This window comes from Pteropus medius, unplaced genomic scaffold, assembly GCF_902729225.1.
Source record: "Pteropus medius unplaced genomic scaffold, Ma_sr-lr_union100, whole genome shotgun sequence".
NCBI classification, from domain to species: domain Eukaryota; kingdom Metazoa; phylum Chordata; class Mammalia; order Chiroptera; family Pteropodidae; genus Pteropus; species Pteropus medius.
Window position 1 is genome coordinate 979,240 of NW_024349804.1, and position 22,467 is coordinate 1,001,706.

The window sequence follows — 22,467 nt, forward strand, 5'->3', positions numbered from 1 at the left end:
TGTTAAGCTTTGATATTTTGGGAATTAAAATGTGTTTTTACAATCAATGCCAATTTTTACTTTTCTACCAGCTGCTATGCGGAAGAGTAAGTTGCCACTGCCCAGGATAACACGAGCCCAAACATGAGAATACTTAGCGATGCGCAGTGAGTATATTTACCCTTTTTTCACCTCTGTGAGTTATTTGCATTAGTGACAAAAATTTAACTAAACTTTGGATTCCTAATTGTTGCTTAAAATGTTTTCCAAAAGATTCTATTATGATGAAGCATTAAAAGAACAACAAAAAAATGAGCACACAGAAAGTTTTCACAGCTTTAGCAATTATTTTACTATTGCAAAATATAACAGAAGGATGACTGGACCTTTGCAACTTAACACGATTGTGTAATTAAAAGGACATTTCCGCATCATACCATCCCTGAGAAAAAGGCTTCTGTAGCTAAGTTCTTATCAACATCCAGTAACTTTCTTCTGCCTCTAGAAGAAATCAAAATGAATTAAAAAGGAGAAATTAATAGTACAATGAGATATCACTACAAACCTGTCTGAACAGCTAAAATTAAAAATAGTGACAATACTGTATTAGTGCACTAGGGCTGCCATAAACAAATACCACTGATGGGATGGCTTAAGACAACAGCAGTTTATTTCTCACAGTTCTGGAGGGTAGAAGTCTGAGAGCAAGGTGTTGGCAGGGTTGATTTCATTCTGAGGCCTCTCTCTTTGGCTTGTAGATGGCCATATTCTCTTCTATCCTCACATGTTCTTTTCTCTGTGTGTCTGTCCTAACCACCTCTTTTTCTAAGGACACCAGTCATACTGGATCAGGGCCCAACCAATGACCTCATTTAACCTTAATCGCCTCTTTAAAGACCTTATGTCCATATACAGTCACATTCTCATGTACCGGTAGTTAGGACTTCAACACATGAATCTAGGGAAGGCATAATTCAGTCAATAACAAATACCAAATATTGGGGAGATTGCAGAGAAACTGGATCTCTCATGCATTGTTGGTGGGGATGTAAAATGGTACAGCCACTCTGGAAAAATAGTTTGTCAATTTCTTAAAAACTAAACATACACTTACAATATAACACAGCAATTGCACTCTGGAGCTTTGATTCTAGAGAAATGAAATCTTACATTTGCACAAAAGCCTGCACATGATTTTTCATAGCAGCACTACTTGTAATAGACAAAAACTGGAAACAACCAAAATTTTCCTCATCAAGTGAAAGGTCGAACAAGCGCTGGTTCATCCATACCATGGAATACTACTTTGCAATAAAAATGTAAAAACTATTGACGCATGCACCAATTTGGATGGATTTTTAAAGGTCATTTTGTTGAGTGGAAACAAACAATCTCAAAAGGTCACATACTATACGGTTCCATTGATATACCATTCTTAAAGTGACAAAATTATAGATGTAGAAATTACACTGGTTTTTGCCAGGGATTAAGGATGGGGAAGGGGAGAGATGACTGTAACTGTAAGGGGTCACATGAGGGAGATCCTCGAGGGGATGGAATCATTTTGCCTCTTGACATAGAACTATACACATGCATTACACAAATGTCGAATTCCTGGTTTTGACACTGTCCTATGGTTACGTAAGATGTAACCATTGTGGGAAGCTAGGTAAAGAATACACAGGACCTCTCTGTACTGTCTCTGCAATTTCTTGTGAATGCATAATCATTTCAAAATAAAGTTTTTTTTAATCAATGACTAATAAAAGAATAAAATTTTAAATAAAGACAGTATCTAAGGGGACGAGTATGAAGGTGAGATGGTGAGTGAGGCAATTGTACAATTGCAGGGCTTATTTAATTTTTGATACTTTATTCATCATACATTTGTTTGCATTAACATTATTAAAAAAATATATTCCATTAAAATATCACTGATCTTGACTATTGAGTTTTTTAATGTACCCTTAAATTTTTCCCCCAAGGCAAGTGCCTCACTCACCCCGCTCTAGTCCCAGCCCTGTGGTTCATCATGTGTTGCTAAACTGTTTGCTCGAGGGATATGCTTCTAATGACTGCTATGTAAAATACAAGCATATTTTACAATGTTTTAAAATCTAATTACAAAAATACTTTATACTTACAAAATAAAAAGAGTATAAAGTAAAAAGCAAAGTTCCTCATATCTTTCTTCTCTTAATTCCATTTCCAGAACTAGCCATTGTTAATAAATTGTGTATCCTTCCAGATAATTTTTATATAAATACAGTCATGCACTGCATAATGATGTTTTGGTCAATGATATCTCACATATATGACCATAGTCCCATAAGATTACAGTATCTGCCTACAAGCAAATCTATGATGAAAAAAAAAATAACAAACCAAGCAAACCACCATGGACATATTTCTGAAAAGAGAGACACCTCCTCAAGACAAGCCTCAGGCAGGTGGTTCAGGAGGTGTTCCAGAAGAAGGCGTTGTTATCATAGAAGGTGACAGCTCCATGCGTTATTGCCTCTGAAGGCCTTCCAGTGGGAAAGGATGTGCAGATGAAAGACAGTGATGTTGATGATCCTGATCCCGTGTAGGCTGAGGCTAATGTGTGTGTTTGTGTCAAAAAGTAGAGTTCAAAAAGTAAACAAATAAATTTTAAAAACCTTTTAAATAGAAAAAAAAGTTTATAGAATAAGAATGTAGAGAAAAATATTTTTGTACAGTTGTACAATATGATTATGTTTTCAGCTCTTTTGTTTTTACAAAAGAGTAAAAAAGTTTTAAAAACTTTATCAAGCAAATGAGCTACAATAAGTTGAGGTTAATTTGTTGTTGAAGAAAGAAAAATATTTTTTATAAATTTAGTGTTCGTTGAGTCTATAGTAGTGTACAGGAACGTCCTAGGCCTTCACATCCACTCGCCACTCACTCACTGACCCACCCAGAGCAACTCCCAGTCCTGCAGGCTCCATTCGTGGTAAGTGCCCTTTACAAGTGTACCATTTTTTATTTTTTATACTGAATTTTTACTGTACCTTTTCTATCTTTAGATATGTTTAGATATACACATATTTACCATTGTGTTACGATTGCCTGCAGTGTCAGTACAGTAACATGCTGTAAAGGCCTGTAGCCTAGGAGAACTAGGTTATACCATGTAGCATAGTAGGCTCCTGGGTGCATAGTAGGCTCCATCTAGGTTTGTGTAAATGCTCTCTAGGAGGTTTGCATAATGGCAAAATCACTGAATAACGAATTTCTTAGAACATATTCCCCATCATTAAATAGAATCTGACTGAACATGTAAAGCATACATGCCATAGATACACTTTAAAAATCAAATGGGATCATATTGTACCACTGTTCTGAATTTGCTTCTTTTTTTCAACTAATGATATAACAAATACCTTTTCTTATCTTTCTAATCTAGCACATTCTATTTGAGCTGTATAGAAGTCCATTATATAGCTGTATCATAATTTAGTTAATCAATTCTCTATTGATAGATATTTAAGTCGTATCTAGCATTCATTGTTTTAAACAACGATACAACAAAATCTCTAAACATATTTTTTCATGTTTATTCTAATTTAAATTTTTTTTTATATTGCCAAATTGCCTTCCCAAATATTTTATGTATTGTCTCATCCTTTACCAATTGTTTTGGTAGTATCTTATTCTCCTGTCTGGGGCCAACACTGTATGTCACTGATTTAAAATATATACACATTAGCTAATCATATAAGTGAAAAATGGAATTATATTACTTTCCTTTGATATTCCTCTATTATCTTGTTATATATTAATTAGCTCTCCTATGAATTTTGTGTTTACATCCTTTGTCAATCTCTCTATTGGATCATTAATTTTTTTCAGGTGGATTAGTATGAACTCTGATATTAAAGAGATTAGTCCTTCATGTATCATGTATTGCAAACGTTTTTCTTTCTGATTCTTGTTTGTCTTTTGATTTTGTCTATGGATCATTTTTTGTTTATCTATTTGTTTTGGGAGGCTTTATTTGCTACATGGAAATTTCAAGTTTTAAAAAAATTTTTAAATAATCAATTTTATTATCTGCGGTTTCTTAATCTCACGTCACCGTATGATCTTCGCTATTCGAACCTATTTTTCCAAACTGACTCATGTTTTCTTCTCGGGTTTTTGTTGTTGTTGTTATGACATTTCTTTAGGAATTAAAGCCATTGAATTTCCTTTGGTGAAAGAAATAATCTAGAGATCCAGATGACCTTTGTCAAGTTGCTTTCATTTTTTACAGCATACTTTATTGGACAGGCTATCTTTTTTACCACTGCTTTTGAGAGGCTAACTTTATCATATGATAATGTTCAGACATACTTCCGACCATTTCTGAATTTACCATTCTATGTATTTAATAGAATCTTTCTGTCACCAATTTAGTCCATAGAATGTTAATCACTGTTAAGTTAATAAAACATTTAAATACTTGATAAGGCTATTTCCCTTTATTATTTATTTTTCTGTGGATATTTTTCTAGATAAACTTCAGAATAATTTTGTTGATTTTTTTTAAACCTTGCAGTCTGACTGGCATTACACTGAATTTATCAATTAATTTCTGGAGAATCCCTATTTTGTACTATACTTTAATAATATTCGTATTTTTAAATGCCTGGACAAAAAGAACACATGTCCATCAATGTATTAAAGTCTTCTTGAACAAAATATTATTGTATCGTATTGCATATTTTTAATAAAAGCTTTAAAAGAAAGATTTTTTCTGTAATTCTATAATTACTATTTACATTTGTTTTAACATGAACTAATTCATTCTATAAGCAATTATGAAGTACCTGCTGCATGTACCACACACCATGTTAGATAATGAAAAGATAATGAAGCAAAGACATGGTCCCTGCTCTGACACCTTATCAGGCAGTCATTTCTAGTAAGGAAGACAGTGATATAAATAACTGCAGAATAATGTAGTGACTGCTATAACAAGGGCAGTACAATATGTTGTGAATATAGAATCATAGAGTTTGAAGAAGAGCTCACTTTCCCTAAGAGTTTGTTGGGGGCTACTAAGACATGTCAACTAACTTTTGAGGAAAAGTGAACATTGGTCAATAAGAATATTTTCCATTCATTTATCTACCAGAGTGTGATGTTACTCAAACAGATCGTCTTAATTTAAAATAAAAAATTAAATAAAATAAAGGAAAATAAAAAAATGAATACAAAAGTAATCATTAAAAATTGGATCTTATATATAAGCAAATATTCATACATGTGAGTGAATTCTTTAGATAGCACAGATATGAATTTTTGATGGTAATATGTGATGCAAATACTTTCTAAGCCAGCTTTATTAATTTTCATGGTGCAGAAATTTAAAAATTTTTGACAGTTAAATCTGTTATTTTCTATTTAATTTCTCCTATTGTTTCGATCTTTCAAAAACTACCATCTCTACAAAGATCTGGTAAATGGGGTCCCAGTTTGGCCACCACATTTCAATAATCACATGAAATTGCTGAACAACATCCAAAAATGATGAGAAATGAAAAGTAGGTTTTCTTCTTTTCATGGGTATAAATTAAAATAGAACAGACCAAAGAGAGAACTTGTGCATTGTCTCCAAGAATAATACAGAGGATAATGAGCAATCATTTTCCATGTCCAATAATTTCGATGAAGAGAAAATGAGTTTACATCAAAGTAAAAAAGTTTTGAATGAACGCAAGAAAGTACTTATTTACTATCAAACCGCTAGAATGATGGAATAAACTTCAAAATAAGATGAGGGTCTTCGTTCCCAGGAGTTTTCCTAAGATAATAGAGTCATTTATACCAATAGTTTACACGCCGGAATTCTAATTTGGAGTATCTTGGGGAAGGAAAGGGAGAAGGATAAAATTGTTAGCAGGAAGCTAAGAACAGGGGTCTATTGGTTGAACAGAAAGATCTAGAAAAACTAGTTTATCCAGTTGACAAATGAGGTGTTGACAGGTAGGATGCTGACGGAGCTATAAGTTCAAGGTCTCTTCTCAGTATGAGCTATAAGCTCAAGGTCTCTTCTCACTATCGGATAATATTAGTAGTCAAAGGACAAGTCACATTCTTAAAAATAATAATTTTGGTCACGGTTTTGTGATTTTGTTATCTGACTTAATGCATGTTTGGCCTTGAACTAAAGGTTCACAGTAGACACTTTTTCCCCCAAATCCAACACAGTTGCGAATTTTCATAAAAGCATAAAACCAAAAGCATTGATAATATAATATTTTTAAAGGAGCAAATAAAAGGCGTGTTTTTCTGTGGTTTCAAAATACTTGCTTTGCTGGTGGGAAAGTTAGATAAAAATAGTTTAGTACAATCCCAAACTCCCAAATTAACCCAATTTCTTTACATAGGGCGGGCATATTCAGCATGCAAATCAATGGTCAAAATCTGGTCTTTAATGACTTTAAAAACAGACATAAAAATGCATATTTTACATTTTGAAAAGTCATTAATTGAGTAGTAGAGCCATGGTAAAAAGAGATTAGAAATCTTTTCAGCTGTGTAAGATTTTCAATGAGTTCCCTAAGGATGTGGGTGGATTTGATTTTAAGATTGAGTCGATTAGTAGAAAGGAAATGTGTCAGGCATTAGAACTTCATTTTTATTATTTAGCATTTATGCAATTCATTTCCTTCCTAAATTAAAAAAATACTTTATAATATCTTGGTTAATGCAAGTAGTGTTATATTTAATAGGCTGGAGCTGGAGAGATTAGAGAAAGGCCAGCTGGTGGCCAAGCCAAGCCTCATAAAGCTACATTGTATTGACAAGGTCACCAGGGCCTAAAGTCCGGTAAGTCAAGTTCATCGAATTCACTCAGAATCAGAGAGACTGACACTAACAAACTCCCAATTCTCCGAGGTCAAGGATGGGGGGAACGAGCACACACATCTGCCTGTCCTTCTCCATCAAATCCATGATGTCAACCAAAGAGGTATTTTTTAAAAGACTAAATCTACAACAATGTGGGGAAACCGTAAAAAAAAAAACAAACTTTGTTAATAAACCAGAAATTTGGAATTACTCTTACAAGAGAAAAGGCAAAAGGAGTCATATTTAAGAGGAAAAAAAAATCTTATAGAACATCACAGCTCAAAACGCAGGCAAACAAGGAATCTTAGCATTGGGAAAAGTATTTTGGGAGGAGCTCTGTGCTCAGAGCTAATGCAATAAAAGATACTTAATAAGCATTTTAGTATATCAGGAAAGGGTGAGTGCTATAGAAAATGAAAAAGTAAGTGGGGGCAAAGGAGATTTGTGGATGTAGGGACAAGGGGCTGTTTATCGAATGAGGCGGTCAGGGCAGGTCTCATAGAGAAGGAGAGGAGAGAGTTAGCCAAGCAGCCATCTGGCAGAAGGGCATTCAAAGCAGAGGGAACAATAAGTGTGAAGGCCCCAGGGCGGAAGTGGTATATCTGTCACGTGCCAGGGACTTTAAGGAAGACAAAATGGCTGCGGAGGAGTAAGCTAGAAGGAGAGTAGGTGAGGAGGTCAAGAGGTCAGAGGGAGCTGGATTGTGTAGCCCTTGCATGAACACTGGATTTTAATCTAAATGAAATGGGGATAGTATTGGGGGTAAGCATGTAGGAGAGAGAGGGAGGTCAAGGTTTCGAGCAAAGGAGTGATTTGATCTACTATGTATTTTAAAGGGCTTCACTCTGGGTGTCATGTTGAGAAGAGACTATTGAAGGGCAGTACAAACTCAGGACTCAGTGATCCAGGTGAGAGAGGATGGAAGTAGTAGAGATGATGAAAGTGATCAATTCTGAATACATTTTGAAGGTAGAACAAACAGGATTTCCTGATGCATTGGGTGTACAGTGTAAAAGAGGAAAGTCACAGATGACTCACATTTACTGGCCTGAGCAACTGATTAGATGGGTTAGGTGATTGTCCTCACCTGAGATAGAAACAGCCTTGGGTAGAGTAGATTTGGTGGAATTTAGGAGAGAGAGAAGGTGGTCATTAGTTCCATTTTGGATGTGTTGAGTTTGAGATATCAGTTAGACATTCAAGCAGAGGTTTCAGTAAGAAGTTACCCAGGATCTGGATTTGGAAGAAAAATCTGGGCTGGACATGTACATATAGCTGATGATCGTTGGCATGTATATGATGTTTAAAGCCACAGACTGGATCGTTGGCATGTATATGATGTTTAAAGCCACAGACTGGATATGGAAGAATAAAATGACATTAATTGGTTAAAGAAGAAAAACCAGATGATCATCTCAATAGATGCCAAAAAAGATTTAATAAACTTTAGCACTCATTCCTTTAAAACAAAGAACAATAATAGCAAAATTCTTTGCAGCCTAGAAATATTAAAACAACTTATTTAAGAGCTCAACATATAATGAAAGATATCATGTTCTCTAGATGGAAGACCCAAAATATTTTTTTCTTTATTTTCTCTGCTTGATATTTCTCAAATCACAAAGCAATACAGCCTTATTGTAACAAGTAAGACAGTACAATGGTATGTAAATAAAAAGCCAATCTCCATTTTATCCCCGTCTCAATCCCCTTTGAGGTAACAAATGTTAACGACTTGGCATTTATTCCTTCACATCTTTTTCATGGCTCATTCAGTATTACAAGGATTACGCAGCCCACAGAAATGGAGGGTTTTTTTTTTTTTTGGTATGTGCTTTGTTTTGACAAAATAGAATCATACCACACACATTACTACTTTTAAAAATTTAGCAACATATCATGGACATCTCTGCAAATATGTAGATGTAGATTCAACTCTAGCTTTCCTCCCTAATATGTATTATATATATATATACACACCTATATAAGCATTACACATATATATTACAAATATGTGTACATATGTAATGCATGTTCATATTAAAGTGTGTATGTATAATACATATACACACGTTAATAGGATGTCATCATTTAGCTATCTGTATGCTACAATTAAAAAAATTTGACCAGATTTTTTTTCTATCTTTTTTCCAGCATCTACCCAAATCTCATCCCCCTACCTTCAACCTGACATGGCCTCTGTTAACAACTCCATGCAGAGTATTCCATGGTTTCCCTCCAAGTTCATGTAATCCTAAATAGACAAAATGTTGCATACAAATGTATGCATTTACTCATGCACACACACTCATACACATGTACTAGGTTATTACTGGGAATTATAACACACACAATTTTTGGCATCTTGCCTTTCTCACTCAACATCTTATAGAAATCCTGAGCAGTGATTCTAATCCTTTTTTAATAGCTGTATAATATTTTATGATGCAGATACACAATTTATTCAGCCATTTCCTCATAGATGCTTATTCACTTTGTTTTAGGTTTTATTACTATAATTCTACATTAAACAAGTTTCCACTTAGCCTTCTGTACTGGTTCTTTTCTTTCCACTAGCTACATTCCCAGGAGTGCAATCTTTGGGTTGAAGGGTATATGGATTCTTTATTTAAATAGATGCTGCTAGATTTTTTTTTTTTCTCAAAAGGCAATAACAACTCACATTTTCACAAGCAGTGCATGAGATTGCAATATATAATATCATTTTTTAAAAATTTTACCAGTCTGATTGATGTAATGACTCATTATTACTTTAATTTGCAGTTCCCTGACTACTGATGAGTTTGGGTACTTTTTAATGTTTCTTAGCCATTGGATTTGCTGTTCTATGAATTGCCTATTTATACCTTTTGCCCTTTTTAAAAATTGGAAGGATTTATCTTTTTCTTATCACTTTGTAAGAATTTGTTGTATATAAAAATATTAACTCTATCTGTTATCTGCCTTGCATATATTTTTCTAAATGCATATTTTGACTCTGAGTTTGTTTATGGTACTTTTTGCCATATAAAAGTTTTAAATTTTCTTATGATCAAATATGTCTATCTTTTTATACTTTTCAGTTTTCTGGTTTTAGTAAAAAAAAAAAAAGTGTCCTCTGTCCCCTAGATTTGCATGTAGTCACCTAAATGTTCTTCTAAGATTTATCGTTTACATTTAACTTTTTAATCTACTTGGAATTTATTTTTGGATTTGTTGTGAAATTGAGATGTAAGTTCATTTTGTTCTAGATGAATAGCCAGTTATGCCAACACTATTTATTAAATAAACCATTCTTTCCCACAGAATTGAAATACTACCTTTGTCACGTATTAAATTATGATAGATACTGAGATCTATTTTTGGATCCACTCTTCTGTTCCACTGATTTGTCTGCTCTTATGCCAATATTATGTTGGTTGTATTACAGTGATTTTTATTATAGTGGCTTTCAGTTGAAGGCAGATCTCTCATTATTTATCTTCTTCATAGTTTTCTTTGCTATTCAGGCATTTATATTTCCATATGGATTTTAAAATAATTTTTTCCTACTCCCTCTAACCCCCAAAAAGAAAACTGTTGGGGTAATAAGTGGAATCGTGTTGTTTTTATTTAGGAGGGATTTTCTTTTTTTAATCTATAAGAATTTCAGTGTTTCTTTAAAAAAGAAGTACCATTATCATATCCTAAAAATAAACAATTTCTTGATATAATTAAATGTCTATTTCAGATGAGCTGCTTTTCTTGAATCCTCTAGTGGTGACCACTAAGTTTTGTTTGTTTGTTTTGTTAAGAACTAGTGGGCATAAACAGATTTGATATGCTTCGATCTATTATAATGATTGTGTTTCAATGGCCTGGGGGAGCCTCTTCAGATTGGCTCCTGAGGCCTCCGGATACAGCCCTGGGGATCTTTGCAGTCACACCAGAGAGCAGGACACTCAGAAGCTCAGGTCAGAAGGGAGTTTTCCTGTCCTTTGACCTGTCACAGCTCTAATCCCAGGGGCCCACTGCCTTCTAGGAGAAATTGAATTGGGGACAACCATTTGGGTACTTGATGTTACTGGCCTAGTCACTGTTTCTGGACTTTTTTTAGTGGACAAAATTGGAAATGGTGTTTGTTGGTAAGATTATATATGTCATGAGTTTATACTAAGAATTCCAATTCAAATTAAAGCGTTTTTACTTAACTCATTGATCTCCATTCTGCCATACTGAAAAATTTTAGTTGTTGACAGTTTCAGCAGAACTACTTGCTTACCTCATGCCACTCTGCATGTAGCAGTCTCAAAAACAACGGTCTCCACGCTGTCTTTAAAACATGAGATTTCTGAGAGCATCTTGAGGTATTTTTGCAATTCTTTTTATGTCCTGTGGGCATATCCCACTAGGAATGAGCTATCAAATTACTGTGCTTTAAACGTCATTTTAAATTGGTCCTCTCTGTGTAGCCGTGACACCAACCTGATTCCAGTTGGGTTAAGTTCATTTGTTTTATTTTACTTTCAGTGTTTAGGGATTGCTCTTTAAAATTATAAGTTTGATGTACCATTGTGTAAAATATACATGATTTTAAAGTCAAATCGAAAAGCAAGGTATATTCAGGAAAGTCCAGCTTCTCTCTCGGATTGTTCACTACTTCCCCCACAGGAAGTCATTGAAAACTGCTTTTGTAGTTAATTAACTTCGCATTTTTTAAATTCAAGTAGTTACAGATTTATGCACATGTGTATATGTATGTGTATGTATATATATATGTGAGTATGCATATATAGTATGTTTACACGTACTTGTGCATCTCTTCTTTTTTATGACAAAAAACAGTGTATACTTCTTTCCATGTTGTTTTCTCATATAACAAACTAACTCAGAGATCACTATCTCCTTAATCTTTAGAATTATTGTGTTTTCATCCAGTGGAGTTCCCATCCTCTTCCACTTCCATCAGCCTTGAATTGGCCAGCCTATCCTCCATTGGGCCTTTAATGCACTGTCCAGTAGTATCATGCATGCTCCCTCCCAGGCCATCGACAGCATCCATCTGCTAAGAAGTGTTATTTTACAGTATTAACTTTTCCTGTGAAAGGGCAAGGTATGTACAAATGTAAGGATATCTGTTATATCTCGTTTTAGTAATCCAAATCCGAACAGGACTTTTTAAATGAATTCAGTAAATTGGTTATACAATTCATATGAAAGAGGAAGAGGCCCAAATAGCCAAGAAAATTTTGAAATAAAAAGAAAAATGAGCGAAGACTTTCTCCACCAGATATTGGAGCATATTTTAAGAGTATATAGTATAGATTTACTTTACTGTACAGATTTACTTTACTTAACATACTGTAAGACTTCTGCTCCTAGGCGTGATGAAGTGATGAGTCTAGATTTAGCCCTCTCCTTATATAAACTAAATTGCTCTACAAATATATAAAATAACAGTTTTCAGGCTGAGGTCCATACATACATTCATTTATACCTTTGCTCCAGATTCCTCAAATGGTAACAGTGGACCCATACGGCAATCCAGAGGCAGTCCGACTGTGTTGTATATTAATATACATCTCTTCCTGTTGGAGGAACCCAATGTTATTTTTTAACAGCTTGTACCCTTTCTCTGGGGCCTTGGACAGTGTATCAGAACTCATGGCTTTGCCTGTCACTCTGTGTCATGTCTCTGGCCCTCTTGAAAGAATTGTCTATATGTCTTTTTATCTCCTATTCATTCAACCCACTTCATTTGGCTTTTCATCTCCACTGCTCTTCTAAAACAGCTCATAAAAGGTCACCAATGGCCTCCATCACCCTAAAACAGTGGGCAGATACCTGTCTCATCTTACTTCTGTTGTAGTGGTTTATTGCTGCTTGAAACAAATTACTACATACTTAGGAGATTAAAGTGACAATAATTTATTATCTTATAGTTCTGTGGGACAGAAATTTGACAGGAGATTTACCAGGCTAAAATAAAGGTGTCAGCAGAACTATATTCCTTTCTAGAGGCTCTAGGGCAGGGATCCCAACCCCCGGGCCACGGACCAGTTCTGTTAGGAACTGGGCTGCACAGCAGGAGGTGAGCAGTGAGCAAGTGAGCGAAGCTTCATCCGTATTTGCAGCCGCTCCCCAGTGCCAGCATCACCGCCTCAGCTCCACCTCAGATCATCAGGCATAAGATTCTCATAGGAGCACCAGTCCCTAGTGCCAAAAAGGTTGGGAATCGCTGCTCTAGGGAAGAATCTGTTCCTTCAATCAATCAAGTTATTTGCAGAATTCAGTTTCTTGTGGTTGCAGAACCGTTTCTTTGCTGGCTATCAGCTAAGGGTTGTTCTAGAGGGCACGCTCATTCCTTCCCTTGGGGCCCCCTTGCTCCACTTTCAAAGCCAGCAATGGTGGGTTGAGTCCTCATGCTGTGAATCTCTCTTGCCTCTTCTCCCATTGCATCAATCTGACTATCCATTCTGCCTCCTCTTTCATTTTTAAAGGCTTATGTGATTACTTTGGGCCTGCCAACATAATCCAGGATAATCTCTGTATTTTGAAGTCTGTAAACTTGACTCCATCTGCAAAGTATCTTTTGCAACATACTGTAAAATATACAGGTAAAACATCAGGGAATGAAGATCATGAAGCAAAAGTCCTGCATACTACACTGGGCTTCTTAGAAACATTTATTATTTCCTTCTTAATATGTTAACTATTTTTGTTTTAAGAGACCTGGTTTCGATGGCTGGGTCTTCTGTCATCTTTGCTGGTTTTGGTAATTGATTCTTCTCAGTTACCCTTACTGGCAAATGAAAAGACACCTGAAGGACACCAGAGCCTGGTTCTCGCTCTACTTTTTAAAATGGATAAAGCAATCTCACTAGTTCCATGGTTTTAAATAACATCTCTATGCTGATAACTCCCAAATTTACCTCCCAACCCTAAGCTCTAGACATATATTCAGCTGCTTCTTTGATATTTTCATGTGGATGTCTAATAAGCATCTCAAACTTAGCATGACCAAAATAGAACTCTTGATTCATTGTCTCCAACCCCCACCGCAGTCCTCCCCATCTTAATAAACAACCACCCAGGTAATTAGACATCTTATATTCTTCTCCTTCCTTTCTACTATCCTGAACTTCTGCCAAGACAATCCGTTAGCATGACCTATTGGCTCTGCCTCTAAAGTATATCCCGAAGCCACTACATCTTAACTGCTTTATTGCCACCAGTCTAGGTTTAGTCACCATCAAATCTCACCTGAGCTACTTCCATAGCAGAGTCTCTGCTCCCACTTTTTGCTTTTTCCCTCCATAGTTGATTTTCCATCAGTAAGTAAAGTGACTTATGAAAAAATAATACGAACAATATTGCTCCCTTGTTTAAAATCCTCCAATGGATTTTTATTGAAATTAGAAAAAAATCTAAATGCTTTCTAATGACCCAGGGGCCCTACACAATCTGGTCCCAGTCTACCTCAATGACCTCATCTTAGCCCACTCCCTCTTGTCCACCACCTCCATCCACTCTTATTTTTCTTACTTTTTTGTTCACATTCATACTCATTTCCTTCCTTATACATGCTCTTTCCTCTGCCTAAAATATTCTTCCTCAGTTATTAAAAGGTTGGGTTCCTCTTACGTGGGCTCAAATGCCATCTGCAAAGAGAAATCTTTTCTAACCACTTTCTCAATGTAGCACCTCACATTTTCAGAACTTCCAGTCACTATCATACTATCCTGCATTATTCTCTTCCTGGCATTCATCAATATCTGAAATTATTTTGTTTAATGCTTATTGTTTGTTGCCTTCCACTAGAATATAAGTACCACAAGGTCAGGAACCTTTTCTATTTTGTTCACCACTGTAGCCTTAGCATCCAGAACAGTTCTGCATATCTAGTTGATGCTAAAAAAATATTTGTTGAATGAATGAATGTATATATTAAATGTTTGAACTTTCTGACAATTCATCTAAAATTTGTTTGGAGGTTGTTCGTATTTCCCCAAAAGGCCTAAGTCAACCTGAAGAGGAACTCCAAAGCTAGGATAGTCCTTCCAATCTGGTCCAGATTATGATGAGTAGGACCAGGAGTCATACTCTCATGATGATTGGTCATCAGACACAGGGCATCCTGTGGAGGAGGTGTGCCATTGGGATCATCCGCAGACACCACCACTGCAGAAGGCCTCAGTACTTCAATTAACACTCATCATCTTCCTCCTCTGCTGGCCATCTATTTTACCCTCATCCTCAGCCAACACCTCTGGTGCTCCAGGCCACTTACCTTGTAATATGACATAGACTCAGACTCTTAACTTTTAAGGATCTGAGTCCCTGCTCACTATGCTGTCCTCAGGCTGTAGCTGCAACACTTGTCTCTTTACTATCAAAATTGTACAAGTGAGTACCAAGTGGTGCTCGAACGAATCACCTATGTGGAAAACAGATTTTATTTTCTCTATTGTGTAACCAGAGCCTTACCTCCTCCCGGTGACCAGGGCCAATTACTTCTGCCAGGATAGTGATTCCTCTTCTTGCCCTTGACCATTGGCATGTGGAGCTTAAAGAGCCCAGTTGACAGCCGTGGTGGAAGTATTCCCTTTCAGGAAACAGGAGGACTCTTAACTGTTCAGAACCCAGAGTTTCTGGAATGGGAAGCACAAATTTACAAAGTGGGTCATTACTAGTGAAGGAAAGTGAAAGTACTCCTGCTTCCACCTCTTGATTCTCAGACCTACGTGTTCTGCCTATTGGGGAAACAGCACTATAGAAAGGTCGTTTATTTAGAATGTACATTGCGTTATGGAGGATGATATGTCACCTTCATAAGGTATTGTTTCTGAGCTAGTTCTTCTATCAGACTAATGCTTCTGGGTATTGCAGTATGTGATATGAACAATGGATCTCTTGGTCATGTGCCTATTCCAGCACTTCCTGTAATGTTAAGTGGGTCTTTTTGTCCGATGCAATAGCATGTGAAATGTCATGCTGGACATGCTATATGCTATAAACATTCTATATGCTCTTGGATAATGGTACTGTTTGTGTCCCTTTTGTGGGAAAAAAAAGGCAAATCCATTCTCAGGATATGTGTCCATTCTTGTGATAACAAATGCTACCTCTTCTAGGGTAGATGGTATCCAACGCAGTTAACTCATCACCAAGTGGTTTTCTATTACTGCTTGGAACAAATTTCTATGTACTTAGGAGATTGTATCTCTGAGAGATTGTGTCCCATTGGGCACTCAGCATTGTTTTCTGTCACTAACAGGTTGGACATACAGTGGTGGAAGTAGCTAGATTGGCCTTGTTAAATTGGATTCATGCCGTTACATCCACATACAGCTTTCATCCCAGCTACCACATGAACTCCTTTCATGTGTCATGCAAGCACTTGGAGTGGCTGATGACAGAGGCTGGCTTGTATCAAATGAATGATATTTGGTTTTTTAGTGCCTCTTCTATCGTGGATGCTCCCTGATGCTCATTAATATGAGAAATAAAAATCTTCACACTCTATGCCCACTTCCATATGTTCATCCACATGGCTCACCCTAGTATACATTGCCCCCAATCTTCCTAACTTTCTGCTCTCAGATCCCTGACCAGATGGTCAAACTATTCAGCACTACCCATGAGTCCCTGTGTATTCTAATTTCAGGCTGCCTCTCTTTCTACGCAAAGTGGCTGACCAGGCAGGAAGAGTTCCCCTTACTCCTGTCTTTCAAGCCTATGTAGAGCGGGGCACCAGTGTGGCCATTGTCCATTTCTAGCTCACACCATCAAATCATCTTGAGCCATTTGTGAATCAAGCTCAGACTTTTTCCTCTTACATTAACTGATTATCAAAGATTCCCCCCACCACCCCCATGCAGATGTGATCTGAGCAGTAGTGTACTGGTAAATATTAAACAACCAGTTTTATAAGGAGAAAAAAAATATCCGATTTGTAACATTAGCTACTTTTCATGATGTAAATACTTCTGCTATGGTCAATTTCAAACTACCAATGTGATATCGCCGTCATATTGAAGATTTAGCAATGAGCTCTCATGAGCTTGTACAGACTGGCTCCAGCACTCCACTAGAGCAGAGGGAAAGATGCTGTGTAACAGTAGTGGTGATACAAGCCAAGCTACCTGCATGCTACTTGCTCTTGCAGCTTGCTTGTGCCTCTGGTCTTACTGACCTTCAATCTTAGATATTCCTCTTCCATCTGGGCCCACTCCACTTAATGGAGTGGAGAGCATGATGGAACATAGCTCATTAGAGATAGTTCTGCTGTCGTGGTCATTTGATGTTCCACAGTGAGGCACTTGTCTCTATCAGGGCCTGATAGTACTCCAAGAGCTGTTTTTTGAAAGGTGGTTTATTCTCTGTTGTAGTTGGTATGGCTTTGAACCCTACGGATCTACACTGTGATTTTCCTATTGGGGCTTGCATAAAATCCACATGTCATCTTTTTCTACTCCCAATACCCTTAATACTATAGGGTCTGCTGGGCTGTGTGGTCCAAGAAGCCAGGTGCTTGCCCTGCAATCAGGACCTGTCCTTTCCTGCTGTGGATCCCACTGAAAAATGACATCCTTGTGTCATTCTTTTGTTGAAAGCCCACACAATATATTGGGTGATAGGAACTGAAGTCAACAGTAGGCCTTCAGCATGTGAGCTGGAACAGTACTTTTGAGAATGTATTACTTTCAGAACCTGATGAGGCCTCTCTGGTAGGAATTATGCTGCCTTGCTCATGATGGAAGCTACAAGATGCAGTAATTTCTCCTTTACTTTGGAGAGGCTGTTTCAGCATACCCAAGATCATTGGACTCTAAGAAATTACTTCTGAATCTTCTAAGTTTTCTCTCTCTCTAGAGTGCATGTGAATTACCAATATACCTCCTAGCTCATAGCCACTTCTTGTTCATTTGGTTCAACTAGTATGTTGTCATCAGTTTACTGGACCAGTTATGTTCTGTGGGATGTCCAGCTGGTCTACATCTCTTCAGACTATGTGGTGAGAGAGGACACCAGAGTTCACATAGCTCTGGGACAAAGCTCTAAATGGATACTGTTGTTCATTCCAAAGGAATGTGAATTGTTTCTGATTTTCTTTTTGATAGGCCTAGGAAAAGTGTCAATTTGTCAGATCATTGGTCATGTATCATGTACCTGAATCCATGCTAATCTACTCTAGCAAAGATAACACATCTGACATAGCTGCAATTGGGAACACTATTTGGTTAGGTTTGTGATAGTCCTTTGCCATTCTCCAGGATATGTCTGGATTTTGTAGAGGTTGTTTCCACCTTTTGGCTATTGTGAATGATGCTGTTATAACAATGGGTATACAAATGTCTGTTCAAGTCCCTGTTTCAATTCTTTTGGGTGCCCCAAAGCGGATTTACTGAATCGTATGACAATTCTATATTTAATATTTTGAGGACTCATCATACTGCTTTTCACTGTGTCTAAACCATTTTATGTTTCCAGCAGCAATGCACACCGGTTCCAATTTCTCCCCATCCTTGCCAACACTTATACTCTATTTGTTTGTTTTTTATAATAACCATCCTATAAGTGTAAAAGTGGTCTTCACTGTGGTTTTCATTTGCACTTCCCTAATGATTAGTGATATCGAGTGTCTTTTCATGTGCTTATTGCCCATCTGTATATCTTCTTTGGAGAAATGTCTAGTCAAATCCTTTACCCATTTTTTAACTGAGTTGTTTGTTCATTGTTGTTCTTTCCCTAGGTTGATTCTGTAACTATTTTTTATTCATTGCATTTGCTCTTTTTTTTCCACATCTTTTTCTGCCTTCTCTGGTTTCAACTGAACATTTATATGACTTCATCTTACATCTTCTCTTAGCATATCAGTTATACTTTAAAAAATTTTAGCAGTTGTCTTAGAGTTTTCAATATACATTTTAACTTATCTAAGTCAAGCTTCAAATAACACTATATTACCTCATGTGTGTAGCACCGGTAATTTATAACAGAATATCCCCAATTCCTCTTTCCCACCCATCCCTTAAGACATTGTTGTCATTCATTTCACTTATCTATTGTTATAATCGCCCAATACATTGTTACTATTATTACTTTAAATAAATTGTTATCTGTTGGATCAATTGAGAATAAGAAAAATATTTTATTTTACCTTCTTTATTCTTTCTCCAATGCTCTTCCTTTCTTTATGTAGATCTGAGTTTCTGACTATAACATTTTCTTTTCCCTGAACTTCATTTAATATGTTTTGCCAGGCATTCTTCATTTCTGTTACAGTATTTTAATTTCTAACATTTGCTTTTGATTCTTTTTTAGAGTTTCCATCTCTCTACTTATATTATCCATCTTCTTTTGTACCTTATCTATTTTTTCCATTAGAGCCCTTAGCATATTAATCATAGTTATTTCAAATTCTCTGTCTGATTCGAATTCCAAATCGTTCGGAATTTGGAATTAGGAATCTGATTCTTAATTCCAAAATCTGTGTCATACCTAGTCTAATTCTATTACTTGTTTTGTCTTTTCAGACTATGTTTGCTCTTGCTTTTTAGCATGCCTTGCAATTTTTTGTTGAAAGTCTGCACAATATATTGGGTAATAGGAACTGAAGTCAACCACAGTCCTTTAGTATGAGATTTTTTGTTAATCTGGCTAGAAGTTAGGCTGTGTTTAGTGTTTGCTTTAGCTGTAGGTGCTAGAGGATTTACATTCTTCTAGTGTCCTTGCTTAGTCTCCCCTGTGGAGGCTGGGCTTCCCTGGGAATTCTTCCTCAGTTAGAGTCTGTATCTTGCAGCTTTTTCCAACCATAACCCACTCTTATTATACTGGAACCCTGCTGGTATATTGGTAAGAAGTGGGAAGGGAAACTATTCTACAATCTTATGGTTGAAGCTCAATCTTTTAATGCGCCTGCGATCCTGAGCTAGGACCTTCACAAGCTCAGCTTTTTTTACTGCCTTAGGTGACACAGAAAGGCTAGGTGGGGCTAGAGTGGGAGAAATCCTAAGCTTTTCTCATGGAAAGTCGGTCCCTGGTATGGAGAATGTACTGGGCATATTTCACAACGCTTACTCTTCCCCTATCTCTCCCAGAGCCACAAACATATCTTTCATTGCTTTTTATTCTGAAAACTTGATGGGATTCCTGGAGGTAAAACCCATGAGAGTGTGAAAGCCCCACTAAGACTGAGGCCCGCAGGACTTTCTCACTTTCTAGGTAGTCCCACTCAGCTTTAGATTGGTCAGGATGACCGTTTAAGTGTTCCAACCATTTTATGGCTCCAGCAGCTTCTGCTCCAGGTAAGCAAATCTTTGTCATAACTCTTTGAACTTGCCTGTCTCTCTAGACTTCAAGGTGACAGCTTACCCTGCAAACTCGGTTTTCCGAGGGCTCTAAGAAAAGCCATCATTCTTCGGTTTGTTCTGCTTTCTCTTCTAAGAATGGAAGTGATAACTTCCAACTCTACATGCTCAGAGGTATAAGCAGAAATTCCTCCTTGGGATTTTTATTTAGTTTCTTGGCTGATGTGTGTGTGGTGGGGACAGTTTCACAAGCTTCTACTTGGCATTTCCTTCTATGATGGTTCTTACCTCTTGCAAGCCAAGAATTCAATATGGGGGTTGTGCAAACTAAGGATGTCTATTCTAAGTGTACATTTGTAGACTGGGGACATGACAGTGGGTGGGTTTGAGAAACCAGGAAAACTACTATGAGCTGGACATGGGCCAGACCTCCATTAGAAACTCCCCCCATTAGAAGCTGCTTCCACTCTAATAGGGAGCCAATAATGACACTTTGAGTCTCTCGGTATCAATGTCAGTTCAGATCTTGTATCCAGTTGTTCTTGAAATGTGGTATTTCTCTTTTCCCCTTGCATGGCTACCTAAGTAAATGGCTATGGATTACTTGGAGAAAGGACTCAGGGAATTATTACTGTGTACACTTGTTATGGTATTGTAGTCCTTGCTCTTAGGGACATGGCTTCTCCCTTAATCAATGTATACCTGGTTCCAAAAATGGTTGTGGAACCAAAATGGAGTCACTTATGTTGGGAACAAAGTGGAGTTGGCCAATACAGGTGTATTAAAGAAAAACAAAACTTAACCTTACCTACTATCGGTTGCAGAAATTTATAGCTCTTCTCAGACAGACATCAGCAGAGGACTCCAGCCAATTATCAAATGTCAAGCCCATTCATGTCATCTCTGGACTCTCTTGTTCTTCTGACTCAGCTACCCTGATCCAAATATGAAGAAGACCACTAGGCAACCAACCAACTAAAAAACCAAGCGACTTCTGTAATTGCCTCCATAAAAACCTTTTACTAGTCTGTGAGCAACTCAGAACTCAATGCTCCAGTAGCCTTGAGTTTCCCAGCTTACAGGTCATAATGCTTGCAATAAACTCATCTTTCTGCTTTGTTTTACTCAGTGTGCAGAGTTTGGTTTTTGACACAGTTCAAGTCCAGACACTGAGCAAGTTTTTATTGGGGCAACAGCCCTCAACCTTTTGATCATCCATTCTTCACTTATTTTGATTGTTCAGATTGAGGTCTTCCTTTCATGGTTGCCCATCTATTTTGCACTGGGTACCTAGTTTTATTTCCAATCTCTATTACTGTCGGGAGCCTTAAGCCTGTACCCGAAGATAATAACCACATCCTGTTGTCAAGAACAAACTCTGCTAGCTGTAACCTTTGGATAGCCACGGCACTGTGAAGCACCCGTCATTTCCCGTGTCCTTGTTCCCCATTCTGCCACCTGTAGAGCGGGAGCCTGCAACTGCTGGCACAGCCCACCTGTTTCTGACTAGCCAAGTAGAAGTCACCTCATCTGGTGGACGCCAATGAGCTTGTAACAAATGCTCTCTTCCCTGATCAGTCCCGCCCCTGCCCTCTCCACTTGAGTGTATAAATATAACCGCTCGAAAATAAAATTTGGAGGCTTGATCAGAACACTGTCTTGCCTCCATTCTTTTCTCCCGCCCATGTTTTCTTCAAGGTACGGTCCTCCTCGGGTTCTACGCAATAACTAGGTCCTGCAGATCGGGACATATTACCTTGTAACATCCATCTGGCTTCTGATGTTTAAAAGCTACCAAGTGACCTCTATATTACAGGCTCCTATCTTTTCTACTGTTCTCAGGGAGCTCAGTTATGAAACGGCATTTTATACCTTCAGTCTCGGACTATAGGGAGAGCCACTATTGAATTTCTGAGTGATGTCGATGCCTTCTTCCCCAGAAGATTCCTTATTGATTTGGTAAGTGGTATATCCTCTAAACTTTCCTGTGCAATATATTCATCTGCTGGGTTTTATACCTTTCGCTAAGTATTTTCACTCTAGCATATTCGCTTCTTTCAACTATTTAATTCCCTCTTACACTGTCAATCACTGTAGTTCTGGCATTTCTACCTAACTTGCTATACTGTGGGCCATTGTTTTTTCCATGCTTCTAGATGACATCAGACAATTGCCTGGGGTGCTTGCATGTGTTAAATCTTGTATCCTGGAAATGTCCTCTCAGACTTTTTCTTTATGTAACTTTTTGTTCCACCTCCCTCCTTTCTTCATGCAGGACCTTCAGAATTCAGTCCCATGCATACTTTCCTGGCTCCTGCTGGTACCTGTTGGCTAGGTC

General features: G+C 37.3%; 1 long non-coding RNA gene across 1 annotated transcript; it reads right to left on the reverse strand.

The window, feature by feature from the left end:
- Positions 1-13,298: 13,298 nt before the first annotated feature.
- LOC120582751 (uncharacterized) lies at positions 13,299-21,059 on the reverse strand. The gene is made up of 3 exons (XR_005647628.1): positions 20,938-21,059; positions 15,304-15,467; positions 13,299-13,418 (listed from the first exon to the last, which is right to left on the reverse strand). It is a non-coding gene; the product is annotated as an uncharacterized LOC120582751 (long non-coding RNA).
- Between the last annotated feature and the right edge of the window lie 1,408 nt (positions 21,060-22,467).